This window comes from Erpetoichthys calabaricus, chromosome 8 (genome assembly GCF_900747795.2).
Source record: "Erpetoichthys calabaricus chromosome 8, fErpCal1.3, whole genome shotgun sequence".
NCBI classification, from domain to species: Eukaryota; Metazoa; Chordata; class Cladistia; order Polypteriformes; family Polypteridae; genus Erpetoichthys; species Erpetoichthys calabaricus.
The window spans coordinates 44,157,984-44,173,438 of record NC_041401.2 but is presented as its reverse complement, the minus strand read 5'-3'; the positions used below and the strand labels follow the sequence as shown (position 1 = coordinate 44,173,438).

At 37.7% G+C, this 15,455-nt stretch overlaps 1 protein-coding gene across 1 annotated transcript in view; it reads right to left on the bottom strand.

Annotated features, from left to right (window-relative positions):
* thsd7ba (thrombospondin, type I, domain containing 7Ba) overlaps positions 1-10,907 on the bottom strand; it is a 1,117,993-nt gene extending 1,107,086 nt beyond the window's left edge. Inside the window, exon 1 of the mRNA XM_051931000.1 lies at positions 10,521-10,907. The gene's annotated coding sequence lies outside the window, so the exon portion shown is untranslated. The remainder of the gene's footprint in view (positions 1-10,520) is intronic.
* Between the last annotated feature and the right edge of the window lie 4,548 nt (positions 10,908-15,455).

Below are 15,455 nucleotides of genomic sequence, written 5' to 3'. Positions count from 1 at the left end.
AGCACACACACAAAAGTACATTTTCTCTCCCACAATATGTATTGTTTACCTAAAGAAGTGACATATTCAAACTGAACTCTGTGATACAAGAAGTCATTCTATGTTTATGTTCCTAATTCCTATGTCCATATTACTTATATATGAGGTGCATCATTCTGGTTATCTCATCAAGACACCAGCAGAATACATGAAAATCCCCAAGGAACATGTAGTATAGGTTTGGTGCCCCAGCAACATTTCGTTGTTTCTTCTTCACCTCAAAGACTACAAACACATCCTCATAGTTCACCACATAACCTCAGTAAAGCAACTTCTAAAATGGACAAAGTAGACTTAACTCAGAAGCAGACACAAAAATGACATGAAAATATCCTGGACAGAACTGTGCCTTATACGTTGAGAGGTGGAGGGCACAGGGGACCCAAGTAGCAAATTCTAGATTCTGAACTTCACCAATCTGATTAAACAGAAATGTTTCTTATTGGAAGTTAAAACCTCCAGCCTGACTGCAATGATTAATTCAATTTGAAGTCCTGTGTCCTGGTTTCCCATGGGATGTTGAACTATTTCAGTGTATTATGTACTGCGCACATACACGTATAAAGAAGACTCACATGATTTTACTTTATTAAATTGTTTTAATACCAGACTCAGTTTATCTACATCAGTATCAACCTGACATTTTAGCGTGTAAAGGATGACTATCAGAAGCAGTAAAGTCACACAAGTTAATCTAAAGCTCCACCAAAATATTTCAAAACTTTGTTTGAAACCATAGTCTTCTACCTTGTGAAACAATTTAAATTTGAATGTGGCAACCATAAATATTTACATAGGGGCACAGCTAATCATTTGCAGCACTTTAAAACCCTATTATAATCTATAATTCACTCTTCAGATCAACAACACATCTATCTATCTATCTATCTATCTATCTATCTATCTATCTATCTATCTATCTATCTATCTATCTATCTATCTATCTATCTATCTATCTATCTATCTATCTATCTATCTATCTATCTATTAATATATTACCTATATGCAGGTGTTCATTGTTTGGGTTAAGAAAAGCTATAGGGAATCCATGAAGTCCAAGGCATTAAAAATGCCAGTCCATCCATTAGGGTACCCATTCATGTGTGCATGCCAATCTAGGGTTGCCAGTCATAATAAAATACACAGAAAACTGCATGTATCTGATTCGTCGTACTCACCACAACAGGCGTGTTATTAGACAGCAGTAAATATCTTACTGTTAACCAAGCCAGATGTTGTGTGTGTGTTTGGGGGGTTGTTGTTTGTTTTAATATGTCTATGTATCCTAAGCTTCTACAAAGTCTTAATTTCCCCTTGAAGACAAAGTATCTATCTATCTATCTATCTATCTATCTATCTATCTATCTATCTATCTATCTATCTATCTATCTATCTATCTATCTATCTATCTATCTTTATACATACCACACTGTAATTCCTGTTCTGAATGTCAGTCCATGGCAATAAAATACATAAATAGTGCTCAACTTTGTGCACACAATTTATTAAAGGTTATTTACTGTATATGCATAACATTTTGAATGAGGACAGTGCAGCAATTCAATCACAAGCATTGCTTTCTCATTGCAATGGCACTAGGTTTGAATCTTGTGTGAATTTGCACTTTGTCCCTCTAACTTCATTGTCGTTTCCCTTAGTATGTCGGATTTTTGACAACATTTTAAATATAGATGCTAAGGCATTTATCCCATTTGGAGTATGACCTGTGACAGACCCCCCCCCCCCCACCCCCCAAGCCCGACATGTACCCTTTACTAATTCTGGCCCCTTGGGAATCTACACATAGATTAAGTTTGTTCAGAAAATGGATGGATGGATGGCTGTTTTAAATTCAATTTGTTCAAATTCAGAATGAATTAAATACAAGTTTATATATAAAAATTTTGTGGAAGACAGCCCGGACACAGACAGGCAGACAGCTATGGTTCACCCAACACACATTTATTCACAAATTCCATATTTACAAAGTGCCACACACATCCCCAGAACTCCCTCAAAGTCCAGGCCTCTGTGCAATGCCTCTTTCTCTCAGGTCCGCCTCCACTCCTCTCCTTCCAAGCTCCATCTTCTCCACTCCCGACTCAAGCCACTGAATGGAGGGAGGTGGCCCCTTTTATCCCCACCTGGACGTGCTCCAGGTGCCTCCCGATTAGCTTCCGCCGACACTCCCTAGTGTAGCGGAAGTACCAGCTGCGCACCTGGAAGCACTCCGGGTGTCCCTGGTCTTCTTCCCCCCAGCACTTCCGGGTGCCCAGGGCCTGGGCTCCTCAGGCATTGGGGCGCCCCCTGGCGGTGACCACGGGCCCCTGTAGGGTTGAGCTTCCAAACTCAGTTCCCGTGGTCCCCAAAGCAACCAGGGCGGTCGCCCCCTCATGGTCTGGAGGAGGCATGAGCACTTCTCCAGTCCTCCTGGGCGTCCCAGCTGGGTACCACCCCCAGCCGCTTGCCACAACATCTACACGTGGAAGTGTGTGTGTCTGGAAGTGAGAGGTGGAGTCGAGGTAAGGGCTCCACCTCCGAGGAAACAGAAAACTCGCTTAGCCGCTAACAACACAAGCAAGGCCAACACGTCGGCAAAATGAAACCTCCGAAGAAAGACAGTCGCTTAGTTGATAATGCATAAACAATGTGAGCATGTCAGCAAAACAAATCCTCCTAGGAGAGAGACGCTCAGAGTAGTTCCTTTCAATTACCTGACATCGCTACATTTCCGTTTTTTTCCTGATAATTTGAATAGTTTCTAGGACCTCTGGCTTTTTACAGCACGGGCTTACACAGCTAGTATTAATATAATAGAAAACTAATGGTGTTAACAAAGGGATGTATTTTCTATTGTTTCACTTTTTAAACACACTCAAGTCACAATTGTCTCTCATATGAAGGTATCACTTTTTTGCCTCCTCCAGTATGTTTTGTTGGGTTCAAAGCTAAAATCCAACACTGCTCAGATCAGCAATGGGTGTTGAGCTTTGCTTACTCCTGATACTGACGTGTCATAATAATATGCTTAAAGATGAAGAAGACATTGCATTTATTTAACACTTTTCAAGATGCTCAAAGCACTTTACGTAGAAGGGGTGGAATCACTTCATCTACTGCCAATGCGAAGCATCTACCTGGATGATGCAACTGCAGCCATTTTGTGCCAGCATGCTCCCCACATATTAGTTATTAGGTGGTGAAGAGGAGTGAGACAGTTAGAAAATTAGAAACAGGCCAATAATTATGAGGCTGGAATGACTAGGCTGTAATGGGCAATTTACCCAGAACATCAGAAACATCCTATGCTTTACAAAAGATGTCCATGAATCTTTTATAACCACAGAGAGTCAGGACCTCATTTTTACATCTCCTCAAAAGGATGACACCATTTTGGCTGCACAGTGTCCCTGTCACTGTGCTGGGTCATAGGGATCCACACTCAGACCACAGGTTAAGCGCCCCCCTGTTGGCCTCACCATCACTTCTTCCAGCAGCAACCTAAACTTTTCCTAGATGGTCTCCATTCCAAGTACTGTCTGGGCCCAAACATGTTTAGCGTCAGGTGGATTATCTCTTCTAAAGTGCATTGTGGTATGGCAAAGACAAAACACAGAACTGGTCTTCAGACAATCTGATCTAATAGATAAAATTTTGTCACTTTTCTTTTCCAAATAATTTACTATCAAATGCTTTTATGGTGCTGTCTTTATAGTGCTCATATTCATCTCTTTGACCTACCCTGGTCTTCCGTTGCAGCCTTCTGTAGAATGAATGTCATTTTCTTCTAAGGTGTTAATGTATTCTTTATAGCAGTCTTGTATTTGACAAGTAACACTTCATCACTCATCCATTATGTTTTCCCTCATGATCTTAGCCACATAATGTTCTCTGCTAGAACATTAAACATTTAATGATTGACTGTAACCAGCAAATGTGTATACCCAGAAAATAACCAGCATGCACTAATAGTGAGCCAGAGGTTTGGAAACATGAAATCGGCAGGGTTCAAAAAGGTCCTATGGAATTTTTAAGCAGGAAAAACCAAATCTCAAAGTCATGAAAAGTAAAGGCATAAATCTAAACTCTTTAGATGAATTAAATACAAATTTTACTGCCTTTCCCTTACTAGTCATAAACATCAAATAAATGCTAACAGTAGCCTCTTCTTTTGGCTTCTGAAATTGACAGATGAGCACTAGTGGCCTACAAAAATTGAGCATGTCCAAAAACCATCATGATGCTGACACTAATCTCACATTATTAATAATCTGATCAAAAAACATGAAAAAATAAATGAAAGTTAATTCCAAGATAATAAAACATGGAAGAATTTTCAGAACCCACCAAAATAATGTAAAGCAGCTGGAGTTCCTGACAATGATAAAGCATTGAGTCCATTAACCTCCTCCAGTTACTTATCAGAAAAGCCATCCTAACATCTCATCCAAATATGATGTAAAAATTCTTAAACAATTTTGTCCTCAACTACATGACTCAATAGTTTGTTCTAGAATCTGATGTCCCATTGTGTAAAGATGTGGACCCTGGATTCCATCTTGACAGCACTTTCCCTTAGTCTCCAATTAGGTGTCTATAGATTTAAAGGATCATCACTGAATTGAAAACTGAATTTTGTGCATGTAGTCCAAGGCCAAACTGAATCTCCTGACTATGGTCTGCTCAGCTCAAGGGACCCAAAATTCCTTTGGCTGTTTGCTTTTAGTACTTGTGACTAGAGAAATGCTTGCTGTATTGTAATGGACTGATACTCACAATGTCGAGTCAAAGCTAGGTGAATTAAAACACAACACTTTCAAATCAATAAGATGATACAGAAATCAAAGGTAAGAACCACAGTACATTTGTTTAGAAATTATAAGTCAGCTATTCTTACAGCTTTCAAAATAATTAGTAAATCAGAACACCTTTCTTTTGAAAAAAGTGAAGCTTCACATCTTCTCCTACCTTGTTATCAATTCACAAAAAAGGAATGGTGAAGTAGTTAACACTGTAGCTCCACAGCCTCTGAGTCCTGGGTTCAAATCTCAGCTTGAGCATTGCCTACAATATGTGGAGTTAACGTGTTCTTAACTTCTCTCTGTGAGAAATCTTTCATGTTACGATAGCTGGACACTCTAAACTGACCCCTTGTGACAGACTAACATCCCACCTGGGGTTTATTCCCATTTTCTCAATGCATAGTCTCTGGCTGTTTGCCTTCCTGAATTGGATTAAATGGGTTTGATAATGAAAAGACAGCATAAAATTGAAGTCATTAAATTACTCAAGATTGAGAGTACCCCCGACAGGCAGAGATTTGAGCACGCTTGATTTTATTTTCATGTTTGAACTGCCCAACCTGACAGCCACAGCATGACCCATCCTACCAATTGTTAAATAACCAGACTCTTTGGATAACCTGCTTTTCAGTCTAAAGGTGACAATGAGAAGCTTGCCATATGGAATGACAACATTCTTCTCCATAATCGTGTGATAATTGCATTTATAATCCAGTCTTTAAGCGTCAATATTCTAACAGTGTCTGCTGCACTCTCTCATTTGTAAACAGGACAAAATGCACCATTTCAGCCACTTAAAAATGCAACTCTGTCCAGTTTTATCTGCGTTTTCCATTTTTGGATCTTACTTTTATTGCGATTTGTTTTATGTAAATGCTGTGTATATATTCACCTTAGTAAAAGGATAAGTGTCTGTGTATCTGTGCGTCCATCCAGTTGCTATGTTTCTATTATTCCAAGAGTTGGCTCATCCCAGACATTTGTAGTAATAAAATAAAATGCATCTGTCATTCCAACAGATGGCACATCACAAAAATTAACATTGCTTTTATGAATCCCATTACCAAATGGCATATAACAAAGACATATACTCTACATTTGTCATTCCAAGAGATGGTGTATCACAAACATTTGTAGTAATGCATTTTATTACTACATGCATTACAAAATACATTCCAATAGATGGTGCTCCGCAAATATATATATATATATATATATATATATACAGTATCTATATATATATATATATACTGTATATATATATATATATTTATATATATATATAGTACTATATATGTGGTTTATATAACTCCCATATAGTAGACCAGCAGAACATTAATCTATTTTACAAAGGTTCAGAAATATGAAGGCAATATTAAAACACATTTTTGTTTCCAAAGTTTTCCAACTTGACATTTGGTCACTTTGTTAATTCCAAAACAAAAGAGTGCCTTTCTGGTTGAGGGAGGTTTCACTGAAAATAATTCAAGCACACCTCTGTATCTCCATCGCTAGAGAAAGGCACCGAGGGGATTCTTCAGCAGGCGAGGTGCCTTGCAGATCCCTAACAAAGTGGTGACATCGTGACATTGGCTTTGGGCTCAGATTAATCATCATGACACCTTTTCCAAATTAAACAAAGAAATCTCTGGCATCAACATAGAGAGGATGTCATAAACCTCACAACTAAACTGGCTCCAGTGATTCATCCCCTTCAGTCCACCAGTATGAATTCAAAAGGGAAAATCAACTTCTCTACTTTTTTCATGCTGTATTACATCTGAGTACTTTAAAATTTTTATGAATATAATTTAGAGAAACTGGGCCCTTTGATGGACTGGCACCCTGTCCAGGATCATTTTTTGCCTTACTCCCAATGCTGCTAGTATAAGATCTGATCACCACTAACCTGAACTGGATTCATCTTTTTTGCGATTGTTAGGTTATGCTATATATACACTTTATAACTTAGTGGCAAACACAGTTATAGCCTTCTTCAAAATAATGTTTAAAAAGAAAATTTCATTCATCCACTTTTCCAGTTCAGGATCACAGGGAGTTGGTCTCTATACCTGTAGCACTGGGCAGAAGAAGGAAACCAGCCATGGGATGGCGTGCCAGGCCACTGCAAAGTACACTCCAATTAACCCATAACAAGTAAGTCATCCTTGATATGTGGAAGGAAAACTCGAATGTTCTAAGAAGAACCCTTGAGGACAGGAGGAGAACATGCAGTCTCCACATAGAATGATTGAGGCTGGGACTTACATCCAGGCCTCTGGAGCTACGAGGCAGCAGCACTAACTGAAGGAAAATCCAAGAATCATATTATGGTGAATTTTGTGAAGATCCTCAAATATTGGTTCTGATGTTACCAAAAGTTAAGTAGCATAGCATAGTGGTTAACACTGCTGCCTCACGTGTCCAGAGGACTAGGTTCAAATTTGGACATCACTTACTATGTATGAAGGTTTTCACCCGAAAGATCCAATTTAGTTCAATTTATTCCTATTAAGTGCAGCTATCTAGTGTGCTCTACAATAAATATAAATAATATCATCAAAAAAAGGTGAGTATGCCCTGTGATAAACTGGCACTCTATTCAGCACCGAGCTCTGACTTATGCCTGATATAGGTCAAGATGGGCGATGACAAAAATTCAGTTGGATTAAGCAGGTACAGAAACTGGATGGTTGAAAGAGTTCTTTCCAAGACATATACAATACAGTTCATGTTCTCATTTGATGCTGCTCCTTTTGAATGAAAGTCATTAGGAGGAGCGCCAGGAAATATATGGGCGCACAAGAGATCTGGGCACATATCAGTATGGTGTAAATCTTCAGTAGGTGCCTTTTCCTGGAGCATGATTAAAAATCAATTAGGATGAAGTGGGTATCTTACACATTAACAATCTGTATTGTTAGGATCAATGCTTTATGGCGTTGATGTGTGTTCTACAGCTTGATTTAAGAATGATATTTTATTATATGTATGATCTTGGCACCTCCTTATTTGAATAAGCAAGTGGTTAAATGGAGATACCTTATATAAATTAATTCTATAAGTCTATTATAATATAATTTAAAATGAATGGATCCATCCCTTGGCTTTCTGAACTACTACTAGATGCCTGAGTCTATCCTACACGCACTGGGCAAGAACTTATAAAGAATGGGAAGTCAGCACACATCAGAGAACGTTCATGCACATGAGAAATTTAATCCTGCTAGTATGAGAAAAGTAATCAGGTACTCAAGAAGGCTGTGCAGATGGCATGCAAACAATGGCAGGCATTCATGCTCATGGCTATGGTGCTGGGAGGCAGGAGTGTTGACCAATGTACCAGGCTCCTTCCATCTGTTTTCTAACCTGCTTAATGCAGTTTATGGTGTCAGAAGTCAGAGTCTACCCTGGCATTACTAAGGAAGTAAACCTGCTTAGGGTGCTAGAACTTTGGCAAAGTGCAACCTATTCATTTTAGACATCGTGCAGTATTAACAGAATAAAGCTCCTTTTGGTGCTGACATGCAGTATGTTATATGTTGTCATTCACCTACCAGAAATGAACTGTAATTTCCATTTCTGAATTTGCTTTATTGTGTATAAGGCAGTGTGGAGATGGACCTTATCAAAACAGCGTTCGATTACCAGGCAACCTAGCAAACCCATTTCCAACATTTGGGAAGAAATTAGAGTTCTAGGAGAAGACAAATATATGGAGGAAAGAGGAAAATGTACAGGGAATTGAACTCAGCTCCTTGGAATGGTGAGACAGCCCTGCTAAACATTATGCCACCTTGAGTTTCTGCATATGAGCTGCTCACCTCTTCATGACTAACAGATAGAGGAAAGCATCTGTAGCCTGTTAGCCATATAGTCTCACTTTAACTATGAGCAGTTCCTTTAAAATAGTTTCCCACCAAGTTAATGACAAGACACAGAAACTTTAGAAACTATTTTTATTACCAGAATCTCTATCTACCTAATCCATAATATCAGTAGAGCTCTGTTTTTCAAAATGAATGCGTCAATTGCACACAGACTGTCTTATAGTGGTACATTGAATGTAAGTCCTTAATCCTGTGATTTTTATGATTCCACCTGGAATCCATGCAAGTCTTAAGGATGTTTAGGTAAACTGAATATGAGCAAGGGGGAAACGGAGCAGATTCCACACTGGGAACTGAACAGAGGCACTTGTGCATTGAGACAGTCGAGCCTGCCACCGTAGTCACAACAGTAAGTAAGTGTGTGAATCCAACTTAACAGAAGTTCACAGTCACCATGCTTGTCTTTAGGATCCTTAGGACTATTGAATGAATGCAAACAATGGGAAAACATGCATAGTTTAATGGTGGAAATCGAACACAGGTCCTAGTACCACCACTAGACACTATGTTGCATCAATGAGTGTACTGAAGAATCCAATTGAAATGATTGAATGTGAGTGAACAAGGGGCAAATTCTACATTGGGAAATGTATACAGGTTTTGTTGCACTGAGCTTATGACACAAACCACTGTGCTACTCGTAACAATACAAACTAAAGCATTGGCCGGGTTACTTATCACACATGCTGTGAAATCAAACTTTTCCTCAACTTGTGCATAAAATTAAAAATGAATATGTTCACAGTTAGCACATATTGGCAAATAGTTTTGTTACCATGGTTTTCTACTTCTTATGTATTCATTGCTTTCAGAACTTTTGAAACACTCATTTTTAAGCAGACACTTTTTCATCCTGGCAGGCTACTAAAATGAATTCAATTTCCAAGTATCCAGCTGTGGCTTAGTTTGCCTAAAATGCAATATGGACAGATACTTCACTTGTAATCTTGTGGTTTTAATTACCAAATAAGTGGATATTTGCCTGATAACGTGGGACAATTAGTGAAAAGGAGTGCTTTCCATCTTCAAAGATGCTCCAGGTGAATCCCAACACACAAAGAACGGCAGACTACAGACACTCAAGCACTCCCCTCCCTGGTCAGCGTGTGTGTGAGCACTGAGTGATGCGCTGCACTCTAACACTTTGCTACGGAACGAGAGCTGCCACTGAGACGGCCCGGCTGCGTTTAGGGTTAAGCGCTTTACATGTGGATGACTGTACCTGGCACAATGCATCACTTCGTCTGCAGTCACATCCAGCAACACCAGTAACACTCTATTACTTGAGGTGAAACTGAAGCTGTCATATCCCAGCCCTTATTTCTTACAGCCAGTGGAAATTAAAAAATAAATACGAACAAAGCATGCCAAACGGCTAAAGCTGCCAAAGTAAAAAAACAATAAAAATAAACAGAGGACTCCTACTTCCTTCTTCTTCTTCTTATGATTATTATCATCCACATGCCACAGGAGCAGCAGCTTTTAACTTTATAATATCTCAATGTCTCTGAGTCACATTTTTGCAGCAAGGATTCTTATATAATCAGTATTGCTTGAAATCTGTGTTAAATGACAGCTGTTAATAAGGCAGAGGTTTGTTCAGGTCAGATGCAACTTAGCCTGACAACTGGCACTGAAGGATTACCAGTAACTCTACTTTGAAAAATAAATAAATAAATCCATCAGGAAATAAACAATATCAGAATAAAAAAAGACAAAGTCCCTGAATCGACAGCCTTACGATACTGTTAGGCTGCTAAAGTGGAGACATAACAAAAAGCTGACTTACCTACGGAATGGCAGGCTGCTGTTAGTATCATGAATAAGTACCCCGTGTGTGTAAAAGGCTGCCGCTGCTCTGGAAGCCCAGCTCTCATTGCACTCTTTTTTTACTGAAGGGATGGAGGAGATTCTGGAGGTGGTACTTCTCAGGCTAATGACATCTGCTTCACTCTTTAAACTCATTGGCTAACAGGGCTCATTCCCATTTAGCCAGCCCAGCTGTCTCTGAATGAAACACCTATCTTTCTTCAGATCTCTCCCCCCTCCCTCTCTCTCTCTCTCTCTCTCTCTGTGTACCAACACCCCCCCTCCACTCCTGTACTGCTGTTAGGCACATAACTGCTCTTCTTTTTTATTTATTTCTCTACTTGCTGTTCACGTCCTCCTTTTCATGAAGGCATTGTAATTAATGGCTACTCCAAGTGAAACATCCTTTAAGACAAAAGATTGATTTCAACATTTTATAGGATTTTTTTTTAGGTTTTAAAATCTAAAATATAATAGAACCTAATAAGATTTTATTCTTTTTTTTTTTAGTATTATTATTTTTTGTATTTAGAATCCTTCTGCTGGGATATCCTGTAAGAAACAACATATTTTTCATAAAATCATAGGTTTCTGCAAATCTTCTATAGACTTTATCTGAATTTATTTACTAGTTACTATTGAGTCAATCATTTTATGAAGCCATTACAGTGGATGTCTCCTCTAAATTAAATATATTTCAAGACATCAGATGTATAGGGTTTTAAGGAACTACTCAAGATGTTATTAACAAATACAGGTATTTCAAGTAGAATATCTTATAACATTATTTTTAATGATATAAGATTTTTAAAGAAATTTCATTTTCCATTTATTTTTTAAGTTAACCGGCCATTAAAATTACATAGTAAATAGTTCATCCTTGTGCTGGGATATCCTATACAACACTATAATTTTCATAAAATCTAGGAAGAATTTTCCAGATCTTCTCTTGGCTTTATGTAAATTTATTTAGTAGTCACTATTGAGCCAAACGTTTGTAGGCATTACAGTGAATGTCTACTCAAAATGAATCACCTTTCAAGAAATCTGATTTACAGGATTCTAAGGAACTACTCAAGATGTAATCAGTACTCGGACTTTTTCACAATGGCATTGTTTTTAACATATCCTCCAAGTGGAATATCTCATAAGACATCGGTTATATTTTAAAATGATATAAGATTTTGAAAGAACCTCTTCAGCGTTTATTGTCCATTTAATTTTTTGTTAACCTGTCATTAAAATTGCATAGTAAATAGTTCATCCTTGTGCTAGGATATCCTATACAACACTATAAATTTCTTAAAATCTAGGAATAATTTTCCAGATCTTTTCTTGACTTTATTTAAAAGTATTTACTAGTTACTATTGAGCCAGATCATTTGGAGGAATTACAGTGAATGTCCACTCAAAATGAAACACCTTCCAAGACATCCGATTTACAGGATTGTAAGGAACTACTCAAGATGTAATTACTACTCAGACTTTTTCACAATGTCATTGTTTTTAACATACAGTATCTTCCAGGTGGAATATCTTATTTAACACCTGTTATATTTCAAAATGTTAAAAGATTTTAAAAGAACTCTTAAGAGTTCATTGTCCATTTATTTTTTAGTTAAGCTGCCATTAAAATGATATTGCTATTAGTTCATCCTTTTGCTGGGATATCCTATAAGATACCAGAGTTTTCATGATAATCTCTATAGACCTTCCATAAACGTTATTTGAGTTACTTTACTAGTTACTGTTAAACCAAACATTTTTATGAAGACTTTACAGTGCAAATCTCTTCAAAATAAAACACCCATCAAAACATTAAACTGATTTTAAAGTTTTAAAGGATTTTAAGGAGTTACTCGAGGTGTCATTTTACATTTTTCTTTATTAGTGCTGACTTCTTCACAATGGCACTGCTATTAACATATTCATCATCAGCTGGAATCTCCTATAAGACATCAGACTTATTCTACAGCTTTACAGGATTTTTAAATAACCTCTTCAGAATTCATTTTTCATTGATTTCTTAGTTAACCTGTCATCAAAATGACATTGCAATTGGCTCATCCTTTGGCTGGAATATCCTAAAGGACATTGGATGTACCATTAAAATTTAGGTGAGTTTTACAGAACCTCCTCAGCCTTCATTTTAAATTTATTTCCTAGTTACCAGTAAAACTCTTCTTCATGAAAGCATTAAAATTAATGTCTCCTCCTTATGAAACATTCTATATGGAATCAGATTTATTGTAAAATGTTTTAGGATCTTTAGGACCTCATTTCTCTTGTATTTTTGTAGTTAGTACTCAGCCTTCCTACTTCACAATGGCTTTGCATTCAATGCATCCTTCAGCTGGAGTATCTTATAAGACATCTAATCATATTTCATGTTTATAGGATTTTTTTAAAAAGAGTGACTGCAGTTGTAGTGCTGCTGCCTCGCAGTTGGGAGACCTGTGGACCTGGGTTCGCTTCCCGGGTCCTCCCTGCGTGGAGTTTGCATGTTCTCCCCGTGTCTGCATGGGTTTCCTCCGGGCGCTCCGGTTTCCTCCCACAGTCCAAAGACATGCAGGTTAGGTGGATTGGTGATTCTAAATTGGCCCTAGTGTGTGCTTGGTGTGTTTGTGTGTGTCCTGCGGTGGGTTAGCACCCAGCCCAGGATTGGTTCCTGCCTTGTGCCCTGTGTTGGCTGGGATTGGCTCCAGCAGGGGAGTTGGAAAATGGATGGATGGATGAATGACTGCAGTTGTTGTTTTTCATTTATTTTTATATTTAGCTTTACTTTCTCATCATGTCATTACTATTAATGTATCTTTCAGCTGGAATGACGTCTGATTTATTTTAATGTTATTTGGATTTTATACTTAAGATTTAGTTTTCCTTTAATTTTCCAGTTACTGCTCACCCTCTCTTTTTTCACAATGGCTTTAGATTGGAAGTATTCTCAAAGTGAAACATCTATATTTTAAAAGGATTTTAAAAGATTTTTTTTTAATTCCGGACCATTTTGAATTTTATTTCCTAATTAAAAATGAGCCTCGCTTTTTCACAGTGGCATTACAGTTAAAATCACTTCAAAGTGCAATATTCTTTAAGAAATCAGATTTATTTTAAATTTTTATAGGATATTTATAGAACTCCTTAAGAGTTTTCTGTAATTAGTGCTCAGCCTCTCCTTTTCATGAAGGCATTGCAATTAAAAAATCTTTCAGCTAAACTGTCCTATAAGTCATAATGCTTTGAAAAATGTATGGAACTGCTTGAGACTTTTTCACTTTTTTGTAATAAGTACTCTCTTTTTCTTAGAGATTTAAAGTTAACACATCCTAGGCAGTCCTACTCACTACTTATGGCGCCAGGAATGATGGCTCCGATCAGGGCAGCCACAGTTGTGTGGTCGCTGCTTATATGTCTGTTGTTTTTGTCTGTTAACTTTGCCTTTTGCAAAGTTTTTCTTTTTAACTTATGCTATTAGATTATGTTTATGTGATGTTTTTTTCTGTTATAAGCAGCTCCAAATCTACCAAGTCAAATCCCTATACATTAAGTACTGGAGAATAAAATTATTCTGATTCAGAGAGTGGCAATGTGCCGCCTGTTGATTAGTGTGTGTGCTCTGTACACGAGACAATAATATCCTCATACAACATGCCCTTCTTCTGAAATATCCTGTAAGAAATCAGTTTTACTTTAAAAGTATCTAAAAACTGTTATAGAGCATCTACGAAGATGATTACTCTTCCACTGTAAATATTGTATCCTCCAACCAAAATATCCTGTGAGGCTATAGACTTATTTTAAATCTGTACATTTTTTATGGAACTTATTAAAAGATCACAAAAAATCTATAAACACCAATCTTGTGTTTTTTTGGCAATGCCAAGTGCTGATATGGTAGTGTAGTGAAGGGTAGTAGTTAAGCAGAAATTAAGTCCTTGGAAGAAATTTTCGATTTACCAGTCAGTCTTTATTCCCATCTTCACGTATAGTTATAGCACACCAAATAATGAGATTGCTGTGTCTTAAGTTAGGTTTCTGCACAAGGGCTGCTGGGCTAACTCTCTGTTAGGAGAGGAGCCCAGCAAAAAAGGAGGACCTTGGAGTAGAAGTGCTGCTTCTTTGGATCAAGAGGGGCCAGTAAGAGCTAGTTTAAGGATGTTAGCATGTCCATGGGATGAGGGTGTGTATAAGATATGGCAAACCGGGGCAGACCTATGACACATTGGGGGGATTGAATCTCTTAGTAGTTGTGGAGACAACTGGAAGTTCTGCAGGAGGTAATGGAAGAAGTTGCACAGATTAGGGAAGTAACCCTCGTCAGGATAAGAGGAATTCATGAAGATAAAGGCTGAATAGCAATAAGAAAATGAAATAAACTAAACCAAAACTACATCAGTGACCTCCTCCATCACTATGTGCCTGCCCGCCCACTAAGGTCCTCTGATTCTGGTAATCTTGTTGTGCCCCTCACTAATCTACACTCCATGGGTGACAGGGCCTTCAGCTGTATAGCGCCCAGACTCTGGAATGACCTACCAAAATTAATCAGGTCAGCTGACTCCATGAATTCCTTTAAAAAACAACTCAAAACTCATCTGTTCAGGAAGGCTTTTAGCTCAACTTGACTTTATTACCTTCTCTCAGTTTACATCTCTGTCAAGATGCCAATGTAACCTGTGTGTGTGTGTGTGTGCTAGACCATCAATTATGTTGTCTGTTTTTTTTTCAGAATTTACTGTCTTAATCTTCTTTATTTATTTATCTGGTTTGTACAATGCTATACACTGTAAATTCTGCCGTTCTTTATTATATTCTGTAAGTGCCTTGAGCATGGGAAAGGCGCTATATAAATAAAATGTATTATTATTATTATTATTATAATCCAGCCACACATTTTAGTTGACATAGTGATTGA